Source organism: Cervus canadensis, chromosome 33 (assembly GCF_019320065.1).
Source record: "Cervus canadensis isolate Bull #8, Minnesota chromosome 33, ASM1932006v1, whole genome shotgun sequence".
NCBI lineage: Eukaryota > Metazoa > Chordata > Mammalia > Artiodactyla > Cervidae > Cervus > Cervus canadensis.
The window spans coordinates 9,480,291-9,496,499 of record NC_057418.1 but is presented as its reverse complement, the minus strand read 5'-3'; the positions used below and the strand labels follow the sequence as shown (position 1 = coordinate 9,496,499).

The 16,209-nt window shown below is 35.4% G+C and overlaps 1 protein-coding gene across 2 annotated transcripts in view; it reads right to left on the bottom strand.

The window, feature by feature from the left end:
• The window catches only part of PDE7B (phosphodiesterase 7B), a 367,556-nt gene that overhangs the window by 350,166 nt on the left and 1,181 nt on the right, over nt 1-16,209 (bottom strand). Inside the window, exon 1 of one of the 2 annotated variants that reach the window (XM_043457268.1) lies at nt 10,361-10,435. The exons of the other annotated variant lie outside the window; for it this stretch is intronic. The gene's annotated coding sequence lies outside the window, so the exon portion shown is untranslated. Of the gene's footprint in view, nt 1-10,360; nt 10,436-16,209 lie in introns of those variants that run through there. 2 annotated transcript variants of the gene reach the window in all.

The window sequence follows — 16,209 nt, the reverse complement described above, 5'->3', positions numbered from 1 at the left end:
AAGGCAAATCAACAAAGCAGGATACTTCAAGCATATTTTTCTTAACTGTTTACTGTTTTTTCTCTAAAATATATTTTTTCAAGCTATTTTAAAATTGCTTGTAAATAATTTATGATTGGACTCTAGGTTAAGGACTTGGCATACTTTGCATTTGTTAGCTATAACTTCAAGCTCACCTGTCTCCAAAGATAACCCAGCACTGGAAAATCTGCATAACGTAGTACTAGAAACACAAATGACCAAGAAAAGCCAGCAAACTGCCAGAAGCAACAGATAAATACTAAACACCAAAAACCTGGTTTTACATAACGAGACCAGACATGGACTCTAGCTTAGCTAAATTTAATCCTGGGAATAGTATTTTGTTTGCAACTATTTGAATAATAATTAGAACAATTGCACTCATCTCACACTCTAGTAAAGTAATGCGCAAAATTCTCCAAGCTAGGCTTCAACAGCATGCGAACTGAGAACTTCCAGATGCTCAAGCTGGATTTAGAAAAGGCAGAGGAACACGAGATCAAATTGCCAATATCCAGTGGATCATAGAAAAAGCAAGAGAATTCCAGTAAAACATCTACTTTTACTTTATTGATTATGCTAGTCTTTGTGTGAATCACAACAAACTGTGGAAAATTCTTAAAGAGATGGGAATACCAGACCACCTTACCTGACTCCTGAGAAATCTGTGTGCAAATCAAGGAGCAACAGTTAAAACAGGACATGGAACAACAGACTGGTTCCAAATTGGGAAAGGAGTACGTCAAGGCTGTATATTGTCACCCTGCTTATTTAACTTATATGCAGAGTACATCATGAGAAATGCCAGGCTGGATGAAGCACAAGCTGGAATCAAGACTGCAGGGAGAAATATCAATAACATCAGAAATGCAGACGACACCACCCTTATGGCAGAAAGCGAAGAAGAACTAAAGAGCCTCTTGACAAAAGTGAAAGAGGAGACTGAAAAAGTTGGCTTAAAACTCAACATTCAGAAAACTAAGATCATGGCATCTGGTCCCATCACTTCATGGCTAATAGATGGGGAAACAGTGGAAACAGTGGCAGACTTTATTTTCTTGGGCTCTAAAATCACTGCAACCATGAAATTAAAAGATGCTTGATCCTTGGAAGAAAATCTATGACCAACCTAGACAGCATTTTAAAAAGCAGAGACATTACTTTGCTAACAAAGATCCATCTAGTCAAGGCTATGGTTTCTCCAGTAGCCATGTATAGATGTGAGAGTTGGACCATAAAGAAAGCTGAGTGCGAAAGAACTGATGCTTTTGAACTGTGGTGCTGGAGAAGACTTTTGAGAGTCCCCTTGGGCTGCAAGGAGATCAAACTAGTCCATCCTAAAGGAAATCAGTCCTGAATAGTCATTGGAAAGACTGATCCTTAAGCTGAAGCTCCAATACTTTGGCTACCTGATGCAAAGAACTGACTCGCTGCAAAAGCCCCTGATGCTGGGGAAGACTGAAGGAAGGAGAATGGGATGACAGAGGATGAGATGGTTGGATGGCATCACCGACTCAGTGGACATGAGTTTGAGTAAGCTCCAGGAGTTGGTGATGGAGAGAGGAGCCTGGTGTGCTGCGGTCCATGGAGTCACAAAGAGTTGGACACAGCTGAGCAACTGAACTGAACTGATTTGAGTAATATTTTGCTCATTCCACAGGACATAGCTATTGTACTGAAAATAAAGTATTTTAAGTGTTTACAACACATATGAACTAACACACAATGTCTCATTCAGAGATATTAGATTTGCTTGCATGGAACTAGGAGTTGTGAAACAATCTGGATGATGAAAGTTGCTAATAGCTCATGGTAGCTAATTCATATCAACTACTAAATAAGATAACTCTTAGAGACAGTGCCTTCACTTAGCGACTGAACAAGGACTATGTAAGATAACATTAGCTTCCATGCATGAAAGCCATAAATCAAAACTTAAATGATACATTTTGGTATATATGCTTGATTGGAAATATGCAGTGCAGATGAAAAATTGTCTATTAGCAAACAGTTATTTAACCCAAGTTCTCTTTAGGACATTAGCAACCTCCAAAATGGTATTTGTCAAAGTACTACTGGCAAATAATAGTTATAAAATAAGGTAATTGCACTGATGCAAATGCAATTCTTTGTTGTAAACATTTATGTAATGGTTATAGTAGTGCTTATAGTAAAATATGGGAGGTAAACACATACTTATCTTTATCTATTTAGCTTATGATTCTGATTACAACTTTTCATTTCTAAATTTATTTCAGATATAAAAGACAATTAAATTTTAACAAATTAAGAATTTACTTCTGGTGCATACTGGGGTCTTTTAATGCATCTTTCTATATCTTTTTAAGAAAGCAATGAAAGGAAAAAAGAGATAACTGCATAGTACTTAGTACGTGCCAGCCACTGTTTTAAGCACATCATATATATTCATTCAACACAAAATCAGGTTAAGACAATCAGGACTATTAGTACCACCAGTAACCTGGCAGAAGCAAATGTAAATACTATCTGATGAAAGAGAGTACCACAGTAGGCCTCAAGTTATCTCCATAGCTTTTATATGTAATGTCCAGTGTCTCATCAAAAATAACCAAGCATATGAAAGGCAAGAAATGTGAACCCATCAGGAGCACTAAAGGACAATAGATACAGACACAATATAAATAAAACAGTTACAGAGACTTCAAACTAATACATATAATATATACAAGGACGTGATAGACAAAACTGAGAATTTTGTCAGAGATCTAGAAGCTAATAATATCATCATCATCATCATTGTATAATGAAAACATATATTATAATAAAAATATAGTAATAAATACAAAGAAAACCTCACCTAAGCAATCACAGTTAAAACTACTGGAAATCGAAGATATAAAGAAAGAATTACAGACAGTTAAAAAAAAAAAGGACAGTTTGCTTTTAAAAGACTAGTGGCAATGACATATATATACTACATGAGTAAAACAGGTAGCTAGTGGGAAGCTGCTGAGTAACACAGGGAGCTCGGGGCTCTGGGACATCCTAGATGGATGGGATGAGGAGGTGGGCGGAGACTCAAGAGGAAGGAGATTCACACTGTTATGCAGCAGAAGCCAACACAACTTTGTAAAGCAATTATCCTTCAATTAAAAATAAATTTTCAAGTAGACTATTTCTGGCATCAACAGAAACAGTGAGTTATAAGACAATAACATCGTAAAGTGGGGGAAGAGAATTACCAGTTTAGAATTTGCTTCCCAGGAAAAGTACCTATTAGAAAAAGAGTCAAGACATTTCAGACAAAAAACAAAACTGGGCCAAATTATTACTATACTAAAGGAAATCCTATATGTAATCTCAGAGATGCAGGAAGAAATGAAGAGCATATAAGACTATATGAAACCATAATAACAATAATTATTGTGGAATTTAAATTATATAAAATTAAATACCTAAAAATAACATATAATTCAGAAGAAGCACATAAGTAGTGAAGGCATTCATTCTAAGGTTTTCAAGTTTCCCACAAACTGAAAGAAGTACTAATTTGCATTGTACTTTGATTAGGTTGAAGACACCTCTTGTAACTTCCATGATAACCAGTAAAACAATGTAAAAGTTGTAAAAATAACAAGCTAATAGGAAAACGGCAATGAAATTACAAATATACTCAGTCCAAAAGATATCAAACAAAGAGATAAAAAGAAATATAGAATAGGAAGGGTAAATAGCATAGTAAGTCAGCATATTTAAATTCAAATATATTATTATGACATTAAATATAAAATGACTAAATACTCCACTGAAAAGAAAAATACCAGACTGTATGATAAAACAATATTTACTTATCTGATGCTTGTAAAGAGAGATATTTAAACCATAAACATAAAGAAAATTTAAAACTTAGAGAATGAGAGAGAAGTCACATAGACACTAGCTAACAGAAAGCTAGTTGTATAGATTTTTAAGTTGACTTGAAGGCAAAATCGTTAATAGAGGAAAAAAAAAATGGGTCTCATTACGAGACAGGTTTCAATTCACCATGATGATATAATAGTTCTAAATTTGTATCTAACTAAGCATCTGTCATCCTTTTTTTCCATTACCATCCTATTTCCTTAAGGAGACTTTTTAGACTTGTTTATTCTAATCACTTCCTTCCAAAAGAGTTTAAAACCATGTACACTATACATCTGTTGATGCCCTGAGTCTCTCTGGAGGGCCATAGACCACTACAATACATATTGATTTTCTTTGCTTCCTGAGAACCAATTATTAGATCTGAATTAGGGGCTTCCTTGGTAGCTCAGCTGGTAAATAAACTGCCTACAATGCAGGAGAATACAGTTCAATTCCTGGGTCAGGAAGATCCTCTGGAGAAAGGAACCCACTCCAGTATTCTGGCCTGGAGAATTCCATGAACTGTATAGCCCATGGGGTTGCAAAGAGTTGGACATGACTGAGCAACTTTCACTTTCATGTGATTAACAATTTCCTAATTGACTTGTATATTGTCAGCTTGCTTATTTAACTTATATGTGGAGTACATCATGCAAAATGCCAGGCTGGATGAAGCACAAGCTGGAATCAAGTTTGCAGGAAGAAATATCAATGACCTCAGATATGCAGATGACACCACCCTTATGGCAGAGAGTAAAGAAGAACCAAAGAGCCTCTTGATGAAAGTGAAAGAGGAGTGAAAAAGCTGGCTTAAAGCTCAACATTTAAAAAACTAAGATCATGGCATCTGGTCCCATCACTTCATGGCAAATAGATGGGGAAAAAATGGAAACAGTGATAGACTTTATTTTCTTGGGCTCTGAAATCACTGCAGATGGTAACTGCAGCCATGAAACTAAAAGACGCTTGATCCTTGAAAGAAAAGCTATGACCAACCTAGACAGCATATTAAAAAGCAGAGACATTACTTTGCTAACAAAGGTCTGTCTAGTCAAAGCTATGGTTTTTCCAGTAGTCATGTATAGATGTGAGAGTTGGATCATAAAGAAGGCTGAGTGCCGAAGAATTGATGCTTTTGAACTGTGGTGCTGGAGAAGACTCTTGAGAGTCCCTTGGACTGCAAGGAGATCAAACCAGTCAGTCCTAAAGGAAATCGGTCCTGAATATTCATTGAAAAGACTGATGCTGAAGCTGAAGCTCTAATACTTTGGCTACCTGATGCAAAGAACTGACTCACTGCAAAAGCCCCTGATGCTGGGGAAGATTGAAGGAAGGAGAATGGGATGACAGAGGATGAGATGGTTGGATGGCATCACCGACTCAATGACATGAGTTTGAGTAAGCTCCAGGAGTTGGTGATGGACAGGGAAGCCTGGTGTGCTGCAGTCCATGGCATCGCAAAGAGTTGGACACAAATGAGTGACTGAACTGAATTGACCTGTATATGTTTCCCTGGTGGCTTGGTGGTAAAAATCCACGTGCAATGCAGAAGACTCTGGTGTGATCCTTGGGTTGGGAAGATCCCCTGGAGAAGGAAATGGCAACCCACTCCAGTCTTCTTGCCTGGGAAATCTCATGCACAGAAGAGCTTGGAAGTCCATGGGTTGGCAATAGTCCGACACGACTTAGTGACAACCACCACCAACTGACTGGCAGAGAGTGCAGTACCTAACAGCCAGAGTCCAAATTCACTTCACATATGTGTGAAACATGCATGAAAGTTGACTACATGTTGGATCATATATATAAGCTACACCAAATCCCAATGACCTAAATCAGGTATTATCAATTATGATCTATGACCACAGCAGATTATACTTGGAAACAGTCACAAAAAGATAACTACAAAATCCCAATGTGTTTGAAAATTAATAAATGCACATCTAAATAATCTAAGTGTCCAAAAAGAAGTTACAATTGAAACTGTTTTGAGCTATCTGATCATGGAAATACTAAATTTGGGGATGCAAATTAGAGAAAAATTTATTGGTTTAAATGTATATATTGAAAAAGAAGAAAAATTGAAATGCTATGAGCCAAGATAAAAAAAAAAAACACCCTGAGAAAATAGAAAAAAACTTAAGAAAATAAATCTAAAAAAGAAGAAAAAAGGAAATAATAAAGGACTAAAATGAATAAACAGACAATAAATACACATAAATAAAGAGAATTTTAAAAGTCAAAAGTTTTTACTTGAAATATCTAATAAAATTGATCTTGGCAGAACCAGTGGAGAAAAACAAGAAAAACTGAAATGGCATAATAAACTAAGAGCAAGAATAAAAAGTTAGCCTAAAAGGCAAAGAATTATGAACAACTTATGCTAATTACTAAATTTTGATAAAATAACTGACCTAGAAATACATGACTTACCAAAACTGAAAATAAAAGTAGAGACTGAATAACCCATAAAAATTAGTAAAGTTAAAATTGTAACTAAAATCTTGGCCACAAAATATTCCAGGACTAGATGGACTTGATTACAATGTCTAAAAAATATTTAGGGAAGAAATGGCATGAATCTATATAAATTTATATAAATCTCTCTCCCTCAAATTTTAAAAAGGTAATATTTTGTAACTATTTTTATGAGGTCAATGGAACCTTGTTGTTACCAGAAAGGATAACTTTAGCCTTATTTTTCTTAATGAACATAGCTGCAAAATCCTAAAAGTTATTAGCAATCCAGAAACAAGGTAAAAATGGATTAAAAAATATCAGAACACATCATGACGAAATTGGAATTACTCCAGGATTTCAAGTTGGATTTGACATTGTAAAATTAATCACCACCTCAACAGAATAATAGAGAAAATCATATGGTAGATATCAGAAAAAATATTTGATAAATCAAATATTTATTCACGGTAACTTACAAACTAGAAATAGAAGGAAACTTCCAATATTATAGACAACATCATACTTAATGGTAGAATGTTGGAAATTTTCCTTCTAATATTGAAAACAATACACTACCCACTGTTATCTCTTCAACAATTTACTGAAAATCCTAGCCATTACAATAAGAAAAAATTGTCAATATTTAAGAAGAATATATACATGCCTACCAATATTCTTGGATAGTATGACTGACTACATAGAAAATCAAAAGAATTGACAGATAAATTATTAGAATTTCCAAGTGAGTTCAGCAAGGCTGCTAACAACAAATCGATACACCAACATTTAATTGGTTTTTCATAGTGACTAAATAACAAGTATATATTAGTAACAAAAATTAAAAATTAAAATTGAAGAGATACTATTTAGAGTAGCATCAAAATACTAACTGCTTAGTAATATATCTAGCAAGGAATATGCAACATGACCACAAAGCAAGCTATTATTGAGAGAAATTACTAAAGACCTAAATAAAGGGAAGAATATACTACCTTCATGAATTGAAAGACTCAAGGAAAGATGTCAAATCTTCCCAAATCCATCAATATCCCAAAAGTGTTTTTTTTTTCTTTTTTTTTAGGGAAGAATCTTAAGTTAACTTTAAAATTTATATGGAAATGTACAGAACCAAGAAGAGAAACAGATTTTACCAATGGGAGAAAAATATTTGTACAATAGTAGCAATTAAAGGTATCAAAATACATTTTAAAAATTCCTATAAATTAATATATAAGTGACTTATTTAGACAATTCACAAAGAAGATATTTACATGGCTAATATATATGTGCAAAAGTGTTCAAACTCATCTGTAGCCAGGAAATGCAAATTAAAACCACCATATATTAATCACTACATACCTCCCCTAAATGCTAATTTATAAGGTTAGTGAGGAATTTTATAAACCATACACTGTTGGTGGGAGTGTAAATATTTTAACCATTTTGAGCAGTTTTGAATTTTCTACCGAAGTAAAACATAAACATTCTCTGTGGCCCAGCAACTAATTCCTACGCATATGGTCAGCAGAAATACATGTACTGGTGCATCAAAAGACAGGCATAAGAATGCTCAGACCAGTACTATTCCTAATATTAAAAACTAGGTACAATTGAAACATTTTTCCATAGCAAAATGGATGAATAAATTGTTGCATAGTATCAGATAATTAGATACAATGCAATAATTAAATAAAATACGGCTGTATGCAACAATCTGCTAAATCTCACTGTATAATGATGAGTGAAAAGAGTGGAGGAGGCTTGACAGGATTTTTGAAGTGACAGTTATGTAATAATGTTCTCTTTCTTGGCTTGGGTAGTGTAGTGGTTACACAGTGTTTCACTTGTAACTAGTGAACCATTCTGTACATTTATATCTTTTGAGTATTCCTCTGCACATGTGCTATAGTTTAAAAATAAAATTAAAACTATTTCTCTTAAGTGTTTAAAGCACCCCATAGTACTATGGCCAAAATAGTTATAACTCTCCATGAAATAATTTTTATAAGTGTAAGCAAACAATACCAGTTGATACACACTTGATGCTTACTACCTGTCATGCATGACTTTAAGCACTTTACAAATAAAGTGCATTTGATCTTCTCAACAACCATATGAGGCAGATATTATAAACACCTTCATCTTATAAATAAGTAGAGTGCTGCTCAGAGAGACTAACTGGCTCAGGATCACAGAGCTAATCAGTAAGCCCCAGTGAACTGTGCCAGATTCCGCACTGTTTACCATTGTAGGACACTGCCTTCCAGAACAAAACTTCTGAAGTTGAAAGTGTCAGATTTAGTCACTGTGAATGAATTTAAAATGAAATAATGTTTCCTCGATACACTGGAAACTCCTATTTCAAGTAGACTGATTTAACATTTTGACACAGATATTTTTATATTTTGTAAAATAATTTTAAAACTCTTTTTCTATGCTTGGAATGACCAAAGATGGATTTTAACATAATGCTTGTGAAACACTGAAAACTCAAAAAAAAAAACCCTGTCAATTAAAAAGCAGGGATTAAATTTCAACTCTATTAGTTTTAACTTCTGTGAACCTCAATTACCTTGTCATTAAAATGGGCATAATGAATCCTTTCCTAATAGGAAGATTCTGAGAAAGAACTGATTTGACATTTGTGCTCTGAACCAGCCGACTAATATGAAAACCAATCCAACCGTGTGAGTAGAGTAAATGTTAGAAATTTTACAACATAAATGTACCTCATTTTAAACTCACATTTAAGAGGCTTAAAAGTCAAAAGTGCTAAATAACTTAAGGCCAGCATTTGGAACTTGAATGCAGCAATTTAGGTTATAAGGTCAGTTTTTCTTGAAAAAAGTTTGATCCTTATTGTTTTCTTCCTGTTTTCCCTTCTCTCTTCACATAATATATGAAAACTAAATTAAAAATATATATATATTATTACCATTTAATTCAATAAATATATTTGACCTATTTTTTTAAAGATTTACATTAAAGGAGACATATTTTAAATAGGCTATGTTATCCAATTCACTGTTTCTGACATGAATACCATTTGAAAAGTTTTTATGTACATTTGTTTTCAAGTTTAAGAAGGGTTTGCCCTCTATCTCTCTCCTGCACTCACAAAGACACTTAGCAGCAACAAATTAATGAAAAAGAAGATAGTAATTCTCAGCTACTTTATTATCAGTCATTGGATTATTTTTAAATGATTAACAATTTTTTTTCTTAAAAAAATTAATAGAAATGTATAGAGAAAAATCTAGAATGCCATTCAAGTCTCCTATCATACAAATTTCTGTTTTGTGTCTATCCCTTTTGTTTTAACTTAAAGGTTGTTCTTTACTCCAGGCACAATAAAAAAAAAAGAGATCTAGAAAAACAGAAAATAAAAATGACTAAATAATTAAAATGACCAATACATTTTCCACATCAAACTAAAAACCAAATTGAAATAGTTTTTATTTTACTGAAAAACAAGAACACTAGTCTGACGGACATGGAAATATACTGTATTTTTATCACAGGGAAAACAACTTTTTCCTTCAATTTAATGATCTTTTCTAAATCAAGGCATTCTTTAGACCGCTGTATTACTGCAGCATCTCTTTTTTCGAGAATTCATCTACACTTTTGTAAATGACTGAGTTCTTTCATCTGCTGGACACAGCTGGTAAGTGGCATAATGGGAAAGGGAAATGAAAGTTTTTTTTTTCCTCCTGAAAAACCAAGAAATGTATAAATCATATTGAAACTGAAGCATCTGTTGCTTGTATTACTGCGCAAAATACCCATCTTAATACACACAGTGTTTTCTATTGTTTTATGAATAAATGCTATTATAGCATATTTTAATTTAAAAAGTCTATGATGGGTGGTTTCCTTAAACACTATTTGAGTAAATTGTGCATATTTAATTTGAAAAATTACACCAACCTAATTATAAAACAGAAAGTTTAAAGTGCTCAAACCAATAAAATATATTGAGTAAAATATGTACCTTTAGTTTATGGAGAAAAGTCTCAAATAGTTGTCAGGCAACAGGCCAGCAAGTTTTCTTATGAAAATTCTGAAACACATATGAAAGCTGGAAGGAACTCTGAGCTCGACTAAGACTCTCGTTTTGTACATGAGGACACTGGTGCCCCGAGAAATGATTGGTCCACAGTTACTCAAGCAGGAAACCTGGGCTATCTCCTCGTTTCAGGGACAAGCTGGTCTCAGCTGTGTCAAAGGCAAGGGAGGGAAACCCAGGATTGAAGGAAGAATCTAATGAAGCAATTAAAAAACAGAACTGTTTCTCCTTTTATTTTCCAATTTTGTCTCACCTTTAACTTAAATATCATGTGAAAATAAACAGATACCCATAATCTTTCCATCGCATACATAATAAACTTGTGGTGAGAAAAGGTGAACAATTCTACAGTATTTACATCCCAGAGGCTTCCATTGTTATTTTTATTTGAATTTGTAGACCTTTTCAATCAGTGTGTGTGAATATGTATATATAGCCATACAAATGCTAATGTAGCTTTTTCCCCACTTGTCACATTTTGAAAATCATTCCAGATTGTTCATGTAGATCTCGCTTACTCTTTTAAACAGCGATATGATATTCTAGTCTATGGATTTAAAATAATGTACTCAACAACTCACCTATTATCAGTTTAGGTAGCTTCTGAGTTTTTATATTACAAAGAAGGCAAAAATAAACATAATTTGATATGTTCTTAGACTAAGATTTACTAGAGTCAAAGAATATGTAAAACATTGAACGTTAAGTATCTTTATTTTAGATATCAAATTTTGACCAGCTTAGGGAAGATCCCCTGAAGAAGGAATGGCAACCCACTCCAGTACTCCTGCCTGGAAAATTCCACGGATGGAGGAGCCTGGTGGGCTACAGTCCATGGGGTCGCAAAGAGTTGGACATGACTGAAGTGACTTAGCACACAAACGCAAGTATATACTAACCTCCTACGTCTACATCTGAACCCATGGAAATACCTCCTCACACCAAGCTAACCCTGGACTCCACCTGCCACCCCAAAGGAAAAGCAGAATATTCTTAAAACTCTCAAAGAACCTTTAGTATATTTAAATCATGTAAAAACTTCTGTTTTGAACAAAATCTTTTTTTGTGTATTTGAAGCAGTAAGTAGGTAATGATGATTTTCATCATGCAGAAAGGATGTCTGTTACATTTATTTATATGCTAATTATGAATCTAAAACACAAAAGCTAATAATAAGAAAAGAATCTGAGCAGGAATTTCAATGAAAAATTTTATGCAAATTCACCAGCCACTAGAAAGGAAAAACCACAAACAAACTTCAAATTTTATAAGAGGAAACGCCATCAAAGTCTCATTACCAATCTTAATTTTTCCATCTTCTTACAAACGCAAGAGAGAAAAGAAAAGGAGACAGGAAGGAAGGAAGAAAGGAAGTGTGGAGGGACAGGAATGGATTGAGGGGTATGAATAAAATAAGCTTTCTCTACTAATATATTGACTAAGGCTGTTATCTTCATGCTTCTTTACTGTATGTAAATAAATGTACAAAGCATCCAAGAAAGGATTTTAATTTTGAAAATACTGGGGTATTTATTTACACACTAGGATATTAAGAAATATATATTGCTTAATAGACTTATGTGTATTCCGTGTCATGCTATTTTTAGGTTTATCTGAAGCTACAAACCTTGCTCCCTATTCTTCACACTTGAGATGTTAACTGTAAATCAACACCCAAGGAGATGCCAGCAAGAATGCTCTGACCCAAGGAGGATCCTACCAGTGCCTGAATTAGGATAACTGAATTGTACTAAAATCCACCAGTAGGAGGAGGCAGCTCCCCCATCCCCCTGTACCACAGGGGTAAGGTCTCAGAGCAGATACTCAATGGACAATCAGTTCACCAAAAACATTCTTCTTCTGAGGATTCCTCCAACTTAGTTATTAACACATGTTCAGTTATTCTCTAAAGAAACCAGAATTGGAGCAGAGGAGATATTAAAGTGAAATAATACAGGAAGCCTAAGACAATGATTGGCACTTAGGAAGAAGACACTTGTCACGTTAAAGTCTCCAGATACAATGAACTCAGAACACGTCCCTTTGCTGTCTGAAGGGTGCTACAGCCAAGGAGCAGCATGTCAGCCTCAGAGGAGAGAAATGGGATGAGGACACACGGTCTTCCCTGGGGAGCCACAGTCCGCCTGTAGAGAAATTGCCCAAAACCCAAGGACTTGTTGCTGTTTTCCCTTGACAATGAGGGTATTTTGGAGGCGAAATTATATAAAGCTGGACAATTGAATACAGGCAAACTTTTAAGGGAAGTAGAAGAAATAAAGGATGGGAAAGATGGAAGAATAAAAAGAGTTTAATGCTGACAAGTCCCTATTAACCTATCATGGTGAAGCACAGAATCTGGAAAGGAAAAAGTCATCCTAGAAGTATTCCAAGATCTTCATTTTAAAGCAGAGGAAATTGAAGCCTCCAAAGTTGAAGAAATTTGCCTTAACTCACACAGTTCTTCTGAGCTACTTTGGGATAATTGGTTTCTTGACACAAAGGACATTCCTGCCATATGATACTGCATCAGTGGTCAAGCCCATCACAATTTAGGAAACATTCTTGCTTGTACCAACTGGTCACTGTCATCTGGGGTTGCTGTCAAAGTTCTTGAAGGACTCCTGCTTTTTGGAACTCTTATGGTTCCAAGTTCAAGTGATGATGGAGAAACTACCAATGCACTGATTTAATTCACCATCTCAAACCTGTACAATAGCTTAATCAACCAATGGGAAAACTCTGACTCCCTTAAACATTATGTTTTTTATGGATATCACCACAAATATATTGTCCACATCTTGACATGTGGAAAGCATATAGTAATTTTTTAAATAAAAGTCTGACACTCACACTTTTATATACAAATAGAATTTTTTAAATTCCCAAATAAGAATGCTATAAAAAGTTTGATCAAAAAAAGACTGTAAGAAATAACTCAATACAACCAATTTATTTACAGGTGATGAAACTGGGATCAAGAGTAAGCAAGTGCTTCCCAACTAGTTAGAACCTGAATAAGGGTCCCGTCTGGTCCCGTCTCTATCTGCTGCTCTTTCTAATGTGCTCCATGCAATCTCTTTCTGGGTACAAATTAAATCATCTAGATACTTAAGCAATTCTTGGGAAAGTATAACTGCCTTGATTATACACTAGAATGTTGACACATTTCATTGCACTCTTTATTCAAATCTCTAACATGCCTGGAATATAGTAGATATTGTCACTTTGAGTGACATGGGCTTCCCTGATAGCTCAGTTGGTAAAGAATCTGCCTGCAGGAGACCCTGGTTTGATTCCTGGGTCGGGAAGATCTGCTGGAGAAGGGATAGGCTACCCACTCCAGTATTCTTGGGCTTCCCTTGTGGCCCAGCTGGTAAAGAATCCACCTGCAATGCAGGAGACCTGGGTTCGATCCCTGGGTTGGGAAAATCCCCTGGAGAAGGGAAAGGCTACCCACTCCAGTATTCTGGCCTGGAGAATTCCATTCTACATCCCCTTTCCCCCATTTCTCCCCCAAACTTCTGTATCATAACTTTAAAGATTGCTAATATACCAAATGACTCATTGCTTATATACCAGGTGGCGCAATAGTAAGGAATCTGCCTGCCAATGCAGGAGACGCAAAAGAGGTGGGTTTGATCTCTGGGTTGGGAAGATCCTCTGGAGTAGCAAATGGCAACCCACTCCAGTATTCTTGTCTGGAAACTGGTATGGACAGAAGAACCTGGCGGGCTACAGTCCATGGAGTTGCAAATAGTCGGACATGACACACACACAATACACCAAGTGTGCATCACCTCAGGAATCAAAGCCAGCATGTTGACAAAGTCACCTAGGATGCTTGCAAAGTCAATGGTCCTGAGAGCTGTAAAATACCCCATGGCTCTGACATGAGCGATAGATATGCTCCCCAAGGCTCATTCTTAGGAAAAGTGAGGAGGCCCCTGGGGAAGCTCTGAGGAGAAATGGAGATGCCACCATGGGAAGGCACTGAGAGAGAGGGTCTCATTGCATTTTCAAATGCCAAATCTCTTTCTCCCCAGCTAGATGCACCTCCTAGAAGACAGAGTCCTGCTTGTCTGTGAACTTCTCTGGGACAGATAACCTGAATCCACGGGATGGTAGAGTCTTGGGTAAAAATTTTTGAACATTGAGGATTCTTCAATAAATCACCTACCTCCTTAGATAAATTACCCGCTACCAGTCAATCTGAGTTAGACCACTTAGAACACCTAATAGGTTTTACATTTAGATGTTCTGAAGTCTATTCTGATTCTCACTTTTGATACTTCTCTTTAATATAATGAAGACCTTTTGGTCTTGCTTGGGATTAGTTTACCGCTTAATGCATTCCTTCCAACACCATGTTCTGTGAGTCAACATGCAGCTTCCCCTATGATTGGAGCCTGGTTAACAAATTCAACTTTGGAAGATTAATTCCTAGGCAGAGGCATTTCCCAGGCGGTACCAACTCACTTTGAGGAAACTTACTTTTGCATCTGTTTTGGGGTAACACGTTCCTTTGACTGAAAAGAACACCAGTCAGTGTTCGAAATGCCCTCCTAAATAGATTATATGTCAGGTTGGGCTTTAACATTAAAAACTTTTTTCAAAGACAGTTGAAAATACCCTAGTTGAAATTTATTTAAATTACAATACATGAAGGGTAGTAAATTCTCAGCAAACATTTTAAGTAGGTATTAATTGAGAACTGACAAAGGGGAACTTTGTGCAGAACGTCATGTAAGGCATTACAAAATGTACTGGGGCAATTATTTTTTCTAAGTTGATGTCTGCTTCTGACACATCTTGGATTTTTCCATCCTTGCCCTAAGTAACTTGATTCAAAAGAGTTTCTCCCAGTTAATCGGCTGACATATATATAGTCACCACTGATTTTGTCTCATGTTCAACAGAGGACACTCTGAAACCAGACAGCTTAGTGTCAGGTGAAAAACCTTATAAAGAGGATACAGACTTTGGAGTTGCAACTTGTTAACTTTGGGCTTCTACTTCATACACAAAGCGACTTCATTATATTAGAGAAAATGTCAATCAAAATGTAACTACTGACACCCGTCTTTGTCTCACCAGCCAGTAATAAAAGATAAAGCAGAGGAAATGGAGGAGCGGCAGTTAGGCATTTGCAACACACAAAGTCCTTGTTTTCCCACTAGGCACTGCAGAAAAGCAATTGTCCATTCACAGCACATCCTCTGCATTTCAGGGCTAATATTTTTGCAGTTCTTAACTTGGTACATTACACTCTTAGTTAATTTCATAATTCTTTGAAATGCACGATGTGTTTTACACCTTGCTTAATCTTACTGTCAACATGACCCAGTTTTAAAAATTTCTCTTAATGTTGAGAATAGAAACCTTTGAAAAAAATCAAGAAATTTTGGAAACAGAGTAATGGTTTCAAACAATCCTGTCTTGTTATTGCATAACTTTGAGAAGGGTAATATGGAAATCCATATTAACCATATATTACTCAAATTGCTCTTACAATAATTGACTCTAGATAGGAATGATTTTTAGCAGAGTTTCTCCTCAACCTAAAATAATATTGTGCCATTGAAAACAACATTACCCTGGGTTTAATTGCCCTGCTTGCTGCAACATTTAGTGGTTTATGTATATAAATGCATATGCCTGCTTTCAGGGGCAAAGAGGTTTAGTCTAACATTTTAATAGTTATTCTAGTCAAACACATGAAGAACAGAACCTATAGATGGTTGATTAGTTCCCAGGCTCAATCACTCAAGTCCATA